The sequence below is a fragment of the Ips typographus genome, linkage group LG5 (assembly GCF_016097725.1).
Source record: "Ips typographus isolate SLU linkage group LG5, UJ_Ityp_2.0, whole genome shotgun sequence".
NCBI classification, from domain to species: Eukaryota; Metazoa; Arthropoda; class Insecta; order Coleoptera; family Curculionidae; genus Ips; species Ips typographus.
This window is the reverse complement of record NC_138426.1, coordinates 10,583,678-10,594,577: the sequence shown is the minus strand read 5'-3', so window position 1 is coordinate 10,594,577 and position 10,900 is coordinate 10,583,678. Positions and strand designations below refer to the sequence as shown.

At 32.1% G+C, this 10,900-nt stretch overlaps 1 long non-coding RNA gene across 1 annotated transcript; it reads right to left on the bottom strand.

Moving 5' to 3' along the window:
- Window positions 1–1,524: 1,524 nt before the first annotated feature.
- LOC145728955 (uncharacterized) lies at window positions 1,525–1,835 on the bottom strand. The gene is made up of 2 exons (XR_014178208.1): window positions 1,750–1,835; window positions 1,525–1,686 (listed from the first exon to the last, which is right to left on the bottom strand). It is a non-coding gene; the product is annotated as an uncharacterized LOC145728955 (long non-coding RNA).
- Between the last annotated feature and the right edge of the window lie 9,065 nt (window positions 1,836–10,900).

The window sequence follows — 10,900 nt, the reverse complement described above, 5'->3', positions numbered from 1 at the left end:
TTTAAAATTTAGGATTAGTAAGAACTAGGTTTATGAGTAAAACAAATTTTTGGCAAAAACTCATGCAAACCCAACATAAAACAAAAATTCTGGGTTTTTAAATTTTATTTAGGTTCCTGTAATTTAATTGAATAATAATATTCAGTTTCCCCTTCCTCGCTGTCTTCTCCATCCTACGTTTGGAGTAATCAATTTATTAATAATAGGAAGTATGAGGAAGTGTGATTTACTTTCCGGTTTGTTAGTCCTAGCAACCAGAAAGTAGTCAAATCACGTGCTCTAATCCCCCAAAATAAGACAAGTCGAACAAAAAAGCGTATTTAAGAGGTGTTCTAGTGCCACGTGACACAACTATCTGTCAAAACTGGACGGTAAATGTATTGTTCAAACATAACGTAAATAAAACTATAAACTTATCATCTTTTAGTTCAAAATGTCACCAAATTAGCTGCGTTAATAGCTCAATGGGCAGAATTTTGACAATGCTGATACACGTGACTATTGTCTTTTATATTCGTCACAAAACAAACAAATGCCTCTAAAGCATTCCAGAAATTTCAATGCTCTCTAAACAGATCAAGGTTCAAAAACCTTCCAAATAATCCTTGAAGGGAATTCAAAAAAAATCTTCTAAAAGCAGTTTGAAATTTCTAGAACGTGAACTCAAAAAAGTTGAAAATGTTGCATTTCTCAAAGTGTTTATGCTTTTTTGAGAAAAATAATTTTGCTTTTTTAGAGCTTTTTTTCACGATTTTAGTAGTATATATATAGCAATAAATGCTTTTTTTTTTTCGAAATCTGTATAATTCATCGTTCCGTTTATTACTGCAACCAACAATACACCAGGTTTACATCTGCTCGTGGAAGATGTGGCAACATAGAGCATAGTCCCAACTGACAGTCGGCTAAACATTTTGAGGTTAGGAATTTTAAAAAGTTGAAAAACACCAAAAACTACAAACAGAAGAAATAAAAACTTAATTTAGGGTTGTTTAAGTTTATTAATTAGTGTTGTTATTGCGAGACCTTCGTAGAATTTAAGATTTTTCTTCACCAAACTGGAAAACTTGCAACATTTGGTGGTAAACAAAGGCGGAAAGTTCCAATCAAACTTTGGCTTGAGAACAACAACCACATTCAATTTAAATTATCTGGAAAGAACATCACAGATCTAGGTGCATTCAAACGAGTCATTAACAGCCCAATACCAACGTTTCAAGAATTATTCCATAAAATTTGCAAGAAACGAAAGGCAATTTGTGTATCCTGGGGACTATTAAATCCTAAAGCAGTGTTTTAACTTATAACAGAATTGTTGGTGTTTTAAGAACTTGGTTTTGTGATTTAGATTGCTTATTTATTTCCTTTTGTAAATTTACCCAGCAGCATTAAGTACATATCAATTTGGTTTTGTTGTGTGATTTATTTAACATGTTTTTCAATTTCAGTTTTCAGTCAGAAATTATCTAATTTTATGATTGTTTATGAAGAAAACTAGACTTCTTAGATAAAAAAAAACTTGAGTGTACTTTTTAAAGATTTTATTTGTATATTTCATAACGTGTAAATAATACAATTAAAATAGTAATTTAACCTACTATCTGATGTAAAAGTATTTAACAGTAGCACCATCTGTTTCTAGCCTTATAGTCAGAGAAGATACAGCAAAATTTATAAGGGCTAATTCTGCAAAATAATGGCATTTGATCAAATTTATGTATTAAGTAACTTGTATCTTCCTAATATTACCTGAAACTTATTAGAAATTTGTTTTTTCAACACTCTGCATATGGATTTTGACAACACCATTATAAGAATAGCTTCAAACACCTTTTAGTATCAAATTCATTTTATAGCTTCATGAGTAGAGTTTTCACAGTTGTTCGTTCGACTGTCAGTTTTTGATATCTGTTGTTCTTTTCAAGACCTCAAAAGTGTCAAAATTAATGTCATAGACGTCAGAAAACATACTTCCTATTAAAATCAGTTTAACTTTGATTAAATGCAATTTTATAGCTTTGTGACGTTTGGCTGTCAGTGTCAACTATCTTTTGTTCTGTTCTAAACTTGGAAATTGTCAAATTCAATCCTGTATTAGTACAAAACAACGAAACGTACTTGAAAAGTAATAAGGCTAGTTTGAATTAAAATGAATACGTTTTATAGCTTTATGAGCGCAATTTTGAAAGATTGTGACGTTTGGCTGTCAGTTTTAACTGCCTTTTGATTTGTTCGATCTAAACTTGGAAACTGTCAAATTAAATCCTATAGAGGTATAAAATAACGAAACGCAACTTGAAAAGTACCAAAACATTCTTTAAAATCAGTATAAATAGTATTAATTTTTTTATAGCTGCATGAGTAGAGTTTTGACAGTTGTTACGTTTGGCTGTCAGTATCAATACCTGAAAAGTGTAAAATTCCATTCCCTGAAGCTATAAAACTGTAAAACATACTTAAAAAGTAATATGACCAGTTAAATGCATTTTAGAACCGCAAAACCGACTTTTTTCAACAATCCACTGTTCTCAGTTTATTAATTAAAATAGTTGCATATAAATTAAGTTTTTAAAAATCCCCCAATAAGCCTAGTAATTTACAGGGTGTCTCATTAACCACAACATCTGTTTGTATCATAATTAAAAAACTGATCAATGCCAAATTTCAGTCACTTTTTTCGTTTAGGAATTAAAATAAAAATAAATGTTTCTGTTGCATATAGTTAGGTTAGGGGCTCCGCTAGAGGGCACTTCTCAATCATAGTTTATATGACACTATTCAGTTTATTTTTTGAGCAATTTCGACAACCCTGTATGTAACAAATTCTGAATTTTGAGTTAAAACAGTAAAATGAAATTCTTACGAAAACATTTATACATCCAATTTGAAGTTGGGAACATTAAGGCAAAAGCCAGTTGACGTTAACCGGATAACGCATAACTTCTGAGGCAGTCCCTTTTATTTAAAATCCCCCAAGAAATGTCGTTCATTAGCCCCGCTAATGGCAATTAAAGAACAGCGAGCGACGACGCCATCTATCTTCATTTAGACGACACTGGATAAGACTCCAATTATTATGCTTTTAACCATTCAACTTTGCCACATCTTTATCACAATATTTCAGTGGTTTCGTCTAAATAAGGAAAGTGCCGAGTATTGTTTCCAGATCCGTGACGTTCACCCCTTTTTCAAAGGATTTTCCACTTTAATAACATATTTTGTTTCGCCGAAAACGAGGGGGGCGTCGAGCCGTGTGATTATAATCAGGTTTTTGGGGGAGAAGAAGGGAGAAACTCTCCAAGATTGAAACTCACAGTACCAACTGACTTAGAACTTTGCAAGATCGAATTTTAAACTCAAACTGAGCAGGATAAGGTGGAAGCATTAGCAGTAAACAACGTAAACGTACCCTAATATCCATAACGAAATTCTAAGTTAGCGGCAAAATCTAAAATCGTTAGTTTGCTCTAAAGCCAGCTTTACACTTCTCCGCTCTGGTTCTGTGATTAGGACTTCACAAAAAATACGCTACAAAACGTGAGGCTCTTATTGGCTAATTTGCAACTTAAATCCTTCTAATATGCATAACCTACAAAGTTGTGCATGGAAAGTTATTAAACATGCAAAATCCAAAATCGTTACTAAAGCTGTTTTGCATTTGTTTCCGGTGGGATGTTTTATAGAAAGAGATTCAGGAATTTAGTGAATTATTAGAGGAAAAAGAAAATTACTTTTTATAGATTAAAATTGACAGTTTCAAGTTAAATTTTTCACTGGTTTTCAACTCAGGACTATTAGAGTAGAGGGACTCTAAGACAGTAGAGGGTGGGCCAAATTGGACGCATTTAAATGGAAAATGCTCTTCTGATGTCGAATTTGAAACTCAAATTTGATAGAAAACTTAATGACAAGAACCGTTGGTTAATATCTGTCACCGTTTGACAGATATGGAGTGTTTCTCAGAATTCATATTTTTCTTCAAAAATAGTTTCAAAAAATTTCTACAGCAAATTTTCTTGTAGAATCCAGTAGTGTATAGATAAAAATTGTTTTTTTTTTTTAATGGAACAACCTGTATATTACTTCATTTTTGGAAACATCTTAAAATTACCATTCTCTCTCTCTCTGATATTTCAAATTTTTTTCTTTTTAAAGATTTTTTTGTGCGTATCTCAAAAACCGTGTCTAATAGAAAAAAACTATTTACAAATTACTGGATTCTACGCGAAAAGTTGCTGTAGAAATGTATTTTAGATATAATGCAGCTGGAAGTTTTGAAGAAAAGTGGGAATTTTGAGACGCACCGTATATCTGTCAGAAAATGACAGATATTAAAAAACTGTGGTTCTAACACATTAAATTTTGACACCGCTTTTCTCCCTCACAAATTTTTAATGTTTTTTTAAGTCATTAAATAGAACGTTTAATGAGGATTTCAAAAATATACTTGAAAAAGTAATTTTCTCACTAGAAGTAGGTTTTACAGGCCATTTTGTCCTTGACTGTCTATTCAAACTGTGTTTCTGTCAGTTCAAATTTTAACACCGCTTTTTTCCCTGACTGTAATAAATTTTTTAAAGTTTTTTGAGTGTATCGGACAGGAAATTTAATGAGGATTCCAAAAATGTGCTTAAAACAGTCACTTTCTCACCACAAGTTTTACAGGCAATTTTGTCCCTGACTGTCTTTTCAAAAAAGTTTTTGGCACTTCAAACTTTGACACCGCTTTTTTCCCTGACTGTACCAAATTGTCTAGTGCTTTTTCATGTTATTTGATAGGAAATTTAATGAGGATACCAAAAATGTGCTTAAAAAAGTAATTTTCTTACTCCAAGTAGGTTTTACAAGCAATTTTGTCCCTGTCTGTGTTTCTGGCAAACTTTGACACCGCTTTTTTCCCTAAATTCATTTCATACCTCCATCAGTGCACTTTCGACATTTGTGACATCTGGCTGTCTCTTTCTGACTTACGTTTGGCTGTCAGAAATATCTTTTGCCTCGTCGTTTGCTCTCTTTGATACCTCAAAACTGGCAAATTCCTCAAGAGTACAAACAAAAAACATACTTCAAAAGTATTCAGATCAGTTTCATTTTGATAGAATGAATTTTATAGTTTTATGGGAGCAATTTTGACAGTTGTAACGTTCGGCTGTCTGTTTCTAAGTTAATTAAAGTCAAAATCCTCTCCATAAAGCTATAAAAATTACAAAATAATCTTTAAAATCAGTATAAACAGTATCAAATTCATGTATACAGAGTGTCCCAAATTTGAGTAACAAACCAAACTTTTTATTTGACCCGGTTTCTGTTCTAACAGCTTTGATTGATTGAATTTTGACCACTCTGTAACTCCTTAGTTTTTGATTTTTTCAAAAAATTTTAATAGACGAATCTTGTAGATATTTGTGATGGCTTGACTTCTACTTAGTTCATTAGTATATGAAGCGTCCCAAAATTGAGTAACAAACATAAAATTTGACCTAGAATCCGTATAACGGATAATAAATCCTATTTAAAGAATGGTAGATACGGTTTGTAACTCTAATTTGGCACACCCTGTATCTAAACTAACCTAAAAATAGAGTAGACGCAAATATCCAGCAAGATTTGTTTTTCTTGCTAAAATGTAAATTTAATAAAATGTCAAAATTCACCCGGTACAGGGTTGTTCTTTTATCATCATTATTATTACCTGCAGAAAAAAGTGGAATAGTTTCACCCTGTAAAGTGCGTGTAACTAAACTTTTAATAGTATCCCATGTAAATTCAGGTAGAATCATCCAATTAAGACACTATTAATGACTTTTCATACAAGGTGAACATTTATTTAGGTTGAAGCGTAATTTTTTCCGGAACAATGAGTTTTTTGATTAAAAATTTTTTGGTTATGTAACAACCATTCTTTGGTCTTGGGTTTGCCATAAAAAATATGTTAAGTTTAAGGGTTTTTGACCTAAAATAGAAATATGTTTGCAGGCCAAAACTGCCTACCGAATGACCTTATATCAATCAGCAAATTCTAGTATTTAATACATTGATGAAGGATGGGAGTTGTGTAACATTTATTTTGTTTAACAAATTTTGTCAAGGCAATTTGGTATAAAATATATTATATTGCTTGCATTATTCATGTGTTATCAGAAAATGACAGATATTAAGAAAAAAAATTGGAAAAAACGGTCACGTGACATTAAAAAAGCAGCATTTGCTGTTAAAAAAAATCTTGAGGGGAATTAAGGGAAACCCTGATGATGGTTCCACGAAACAAATCAAATTTATTAAATTAGTAAATTAGCATAAAACAACATTTTGTCGGTTTCCTAGAGCAGGTTTTTGCAGGGACCACACATACAGGGTGAAGCCTTTTTGTGAAGCAAGTTTAACTGGTTTTCAACAGAAAATCAGTGAAATGTTGGCTGAATGACTGACTTCTAGCCAATATCTGCTCATATTTCTGAGACTAATTGTTGGTAATTGTCTCTGAGAAAAGACCTATTATAATTATTACTTTAACACTGCAGTAAAAACAAATCAAATTTTACTGCTGACAAAAACGACGTAATAATGTCATTACCGAATTAATTTTCGTCAATTTTGACGTCAGACAATTTAAGCTCTTTGAATTTTAATCAGGAAGGTTGAAAAAGCGTCCCCCATTCTCCAAACTCCCTCGAAATAATTTTAAAGATTCCCTCATCAAACAAAGTATGGTCAGGGTGCTCTCCCCCTCTTTCAGTGTCTTCGTTCTCCAATTACCAAAAGAGGCATCGCCTGTCAGATTTAATACGTGTTAGGGACGAGGCCTGTCATACCTGAATAGAAGTGAACGGGATTTAAAAAAAAAATATATTCTAGAAACCCTGTGTAATCTGAATAATCTGCTGATGTAAGAGTGAGGAGAAATTGAATTTTTCAACCCGTTACAAATAAAACAGTCACAGACTTTTTTTTTAGTGTGAAAACTGGTTAGATGAAACCATTTTAAGTCCACGTGCCTTAATTAAGTGAAACTATCTCTGACAACAAAACTGTATTAATCTCTCAGTGCAGCCTAACAAAATTGAAATGCAATTACCTGTCGCATTCAATTTTCTTCTGGTCTAGCGAACCATAAACCGATCCGTATTTGTAAAACGACTAATAGAGCTCGGTGCGGCAACAAAGATTAGATAATACTGGGCGTAATAAATTAATAGAGAGAACAACAAATGCAATCGAGTTCGATTCAATAGTCTCGCCCGTTTAGAAGAGAAATAAACAATGATAGAACTCGTAAATTATATAATCGTATACGGTCGGTTATCCGTTCTCTATCTCTGACGAATATATACGAGTTTTGCCAGCGGGTCGTCTCAGAAACACGAACACCCTGTGGATTTTCCAGCTACGTGGCTATTGGACTTTACGCGTCCATTAAGGTCAGCCAACTTCCTTTAAACGCCGCCATAATAATTTCGAAGGACGATAATGAGCTGGAAATGTAGGAGGAGTGCAAACAAATGTCACATGAATATTTGAAAAGGGAAAATCTTCACCTTTAGGTTAAAGTTTCAAAGGTTAATATAATCATATGTGTTGATTTAAATTTCAATTTTGTCTCAAATTATTTTGAAAATCCACCTAATTCTTCTCTGTGACATACGTAAATGAAGATAACACATGTCTAATGCAAGCAATATAATATATTTTTTACCAAATTGCCTTGACAAAATTTGTTAAAAAAATTAAATGTTACACAACTCCTACCCTTCATCAATGTATTAAATACTAGAATTTGTTGATTGATATAAGGTAATTTGGTAGGCAACTTTTTATATTTAGGTTTAAACTTAACATATTTTTTATGACAAATCCAAGACCAAAGAATGGCTGTTACATAACCAAAAAATTTTAAATCAAAAAACTATTTGTTCCGGAAAAAATTACGCTTCAACCTAAATAAATGTTCACCTTGTATGAAAAGTCATTAATAGTGTCTTAATTGGATGATTCTACCTGAATTTACATGGGATACTATTAAAAGTTTAGTTACACGCACTTTACAGGGTGAAACTATACCACTTTTTTTCTGCACGTAATAATAATGATGATAAAAGAACAACCCTGTACCAGGTGAATTTTGACTTTTTTTTGAATTTACATTTTAGCAAAACGTTGCAGAAAAACAAATCTTGCTAGATATTTGCGTCTACTCTATTTTTAGGTTATGCTAGGTTAGTTGAGATACCGGGTGTGCCAAATTAGAATTACAAACAACTCAAATTTGGAACAATGTATACATGATTTTGATACTGTTTTTATACTGATTTTAAAGATTATTTTGTAATTTTTATAGCTTAATGGAGAGGATTTTGACGGTTATCATACTTAAAATTAGACTAAAATTAACTTAGAAACCGACAGACGAACGTCACAACTGTCAAAATTGCTCCCATAAAACTATAAAATGCATTCTATCAAAATGAAACTGATCTGAATACTTTTGAAGTGTGTTTCTTTGTTTGTACTCTTGAGGAATTTGACAGTTTTGAGGTATCAAAGAGAGCAAAAGACGAGGCAAAAGATATTTCTAACTGACAGCCAAACGTAAGTCAGAAAGAGACAGTCAGATGCCACAAATGTCGAAAGTGCACTGATGGAGGTATGAAATGAATTTTGGGAAAAAGCGGTGTCAAAGTTTGCCAGAAACACAGACAGTCAGGGACGAAATTGCTTGTAAAACCTACTTGGAGTAAGAAAATTACTTTTTTAAGCACATTTTTGAATTCCTTATTAAATTTGCTTTCAGTCAGTTTCAGTTTCGTCAGGGAAAAAAGCGATGTCAAAATTTGAACTGCCAGAAACTTAGTTTGAAAGGACAGTCAGGGACAAAATTGCCTGTAAAACGCACTTGTGGTGAGAAAATGACTGTTTTAAGCACATTTTTGGAATCCTCATTAAATTTCCTATCCGATAAACTAAAAAAACACTAAAATATTTGGTACAGTCAGGGAAGAAAGCGGTGTCAAAATTTGAACTGACAGAAACACAGTTTGAAAGGACAGTCAGGGACAAAATTGCCTGTAAAACGCACTTGTGGTGAGAAAATTACAGTTTTAAGCACATTTTTGGAATCCTCTTTAAATTTTGTTTTCCATACACTAAAAAAACACTACAAAATTTGGTACAGTCAGGGAGAAAAGCGGTGTCAAAATTTAATGTGTTAGAAACACAGTTTGGAAGGACAGTCAGGGACAATATCGCCTGTAAAACCTACTTCGAGTGAGAAAATGACTGTTCTAAGTACATTTTTGGATTCCTCATTAAATTTCCTATCCGATAAACTAAAATAACACTAAAAATTTTTGGTACAGTGAGGGAAAAAAGCGGTATTAAAGTTTGAACTGACAGAAACACAATTTGAATGGACAGCCAGGGATAAAATTACTTATAAAACCCACTTGGAGTGAGAAAATGACTGTTTTAAGCACATTTTTGGAATCCTTATTAAATTTCCTATCCGATAAACTAAAAAAACACTAAAAAATTTGGTACAGTCAGGGAAAAAAGCGGTGTCCAAATTTGATGTGCTAGAAACATAGTTTGGAAAGACAGTCAAGGACAAAATCGCCTGTAAAACCTACTTCGAGTGAGAAAATGACTGATCTAAATACATTTTTGGAATCCACATTAAATTTCCTATCCGATGCACTAAAAAAACACTACAAAATTTGGTACAGTCAGGGAAAAAAGCGGTGTTAAAGTTTGAACTGACAGAAACACAATTTGAATGGACAGCCAGGGACAAAACCACTTGTAAAACCCACTTGGAGTGAGAAAATTACTCTTTTAAGAACACTTTTGGAGTCCTCCTTAAATTTCCTATCCGATAAACTAAAAAAACACTAAAAATTTGGTACAGTCAGGGAGAAAAACGGTGTCAAAATTTGATGTGCCAGAAACATAGTTTAAAAGGACAGTCAGGGACAAAATTGCCTGTAAAACGCACTTGGAGTGAGAAAATTACTGTTTTAAGCACATTTTTGAAATCCTCATTAAATTGTCTATCCAACAGATTAAAAAAAAAACTACAAAATTTGGTACAGTCAAGGAAAATATTCAAAATTTAATCCGATAAAAATATCGAGGTTTCGATATTTAAAAATATCAAAATGAGAAATACAATCGGTAGTCTATAAGTAGTAGTATAAATTAATTTTCAGTTTTAATGCAAAATAAAACTAGAAACAGTTTTTTAATTTTCATCCTTCCTACCACATACAGTTAACAAAATACAGCTAAAAAATAAATTCACACTCAAACACTGTTAAATTAAAAAAAAAAAGAAAATTTCTGAAAAAGTTTTAACTGAGTTATCAAATTTTTATAAAAACTATTCACATGCTACAATCAATTGGCAAAACTGATTACATTTAGGAGACTTATAAAAGTTAGAAAATAGGGTTAAGACAGTTAAAGCTTTAAATGAATTAAAAAAAACTCGCAGCCCTCATCGCTGTATTAACCCCTAATTTTCACTATAATTCTTTTATTTTACAAATTCTAGTAAAGCAAACAAGGGGTTTGTAAAATTAAAATCGCCAATAACACCGCCAACAAAATTATTAATGAACAAAATGCATTTATTTATAAATAAGAAAAACTTGAAACTTAATTAAAATCAGTACAAAACAAATTCAATTATTGTACTACAGCTTGAATCCGAATTTATTCCAAAAACTTAACATTTAAGCGGACAAACTTAAAAAAAAAGGACAAAAGCGAGGGTTTTCTTTTTGAAAATGACGATTTATAAATCATTTCATATTTTCGAGTCTGCACACTGGCGGTACAATGGAGGTAATGATAAAGTGTGCAGGGCCCAGAGAGTTGTTTATTATATTCTAGTGCCGGTGTTGGG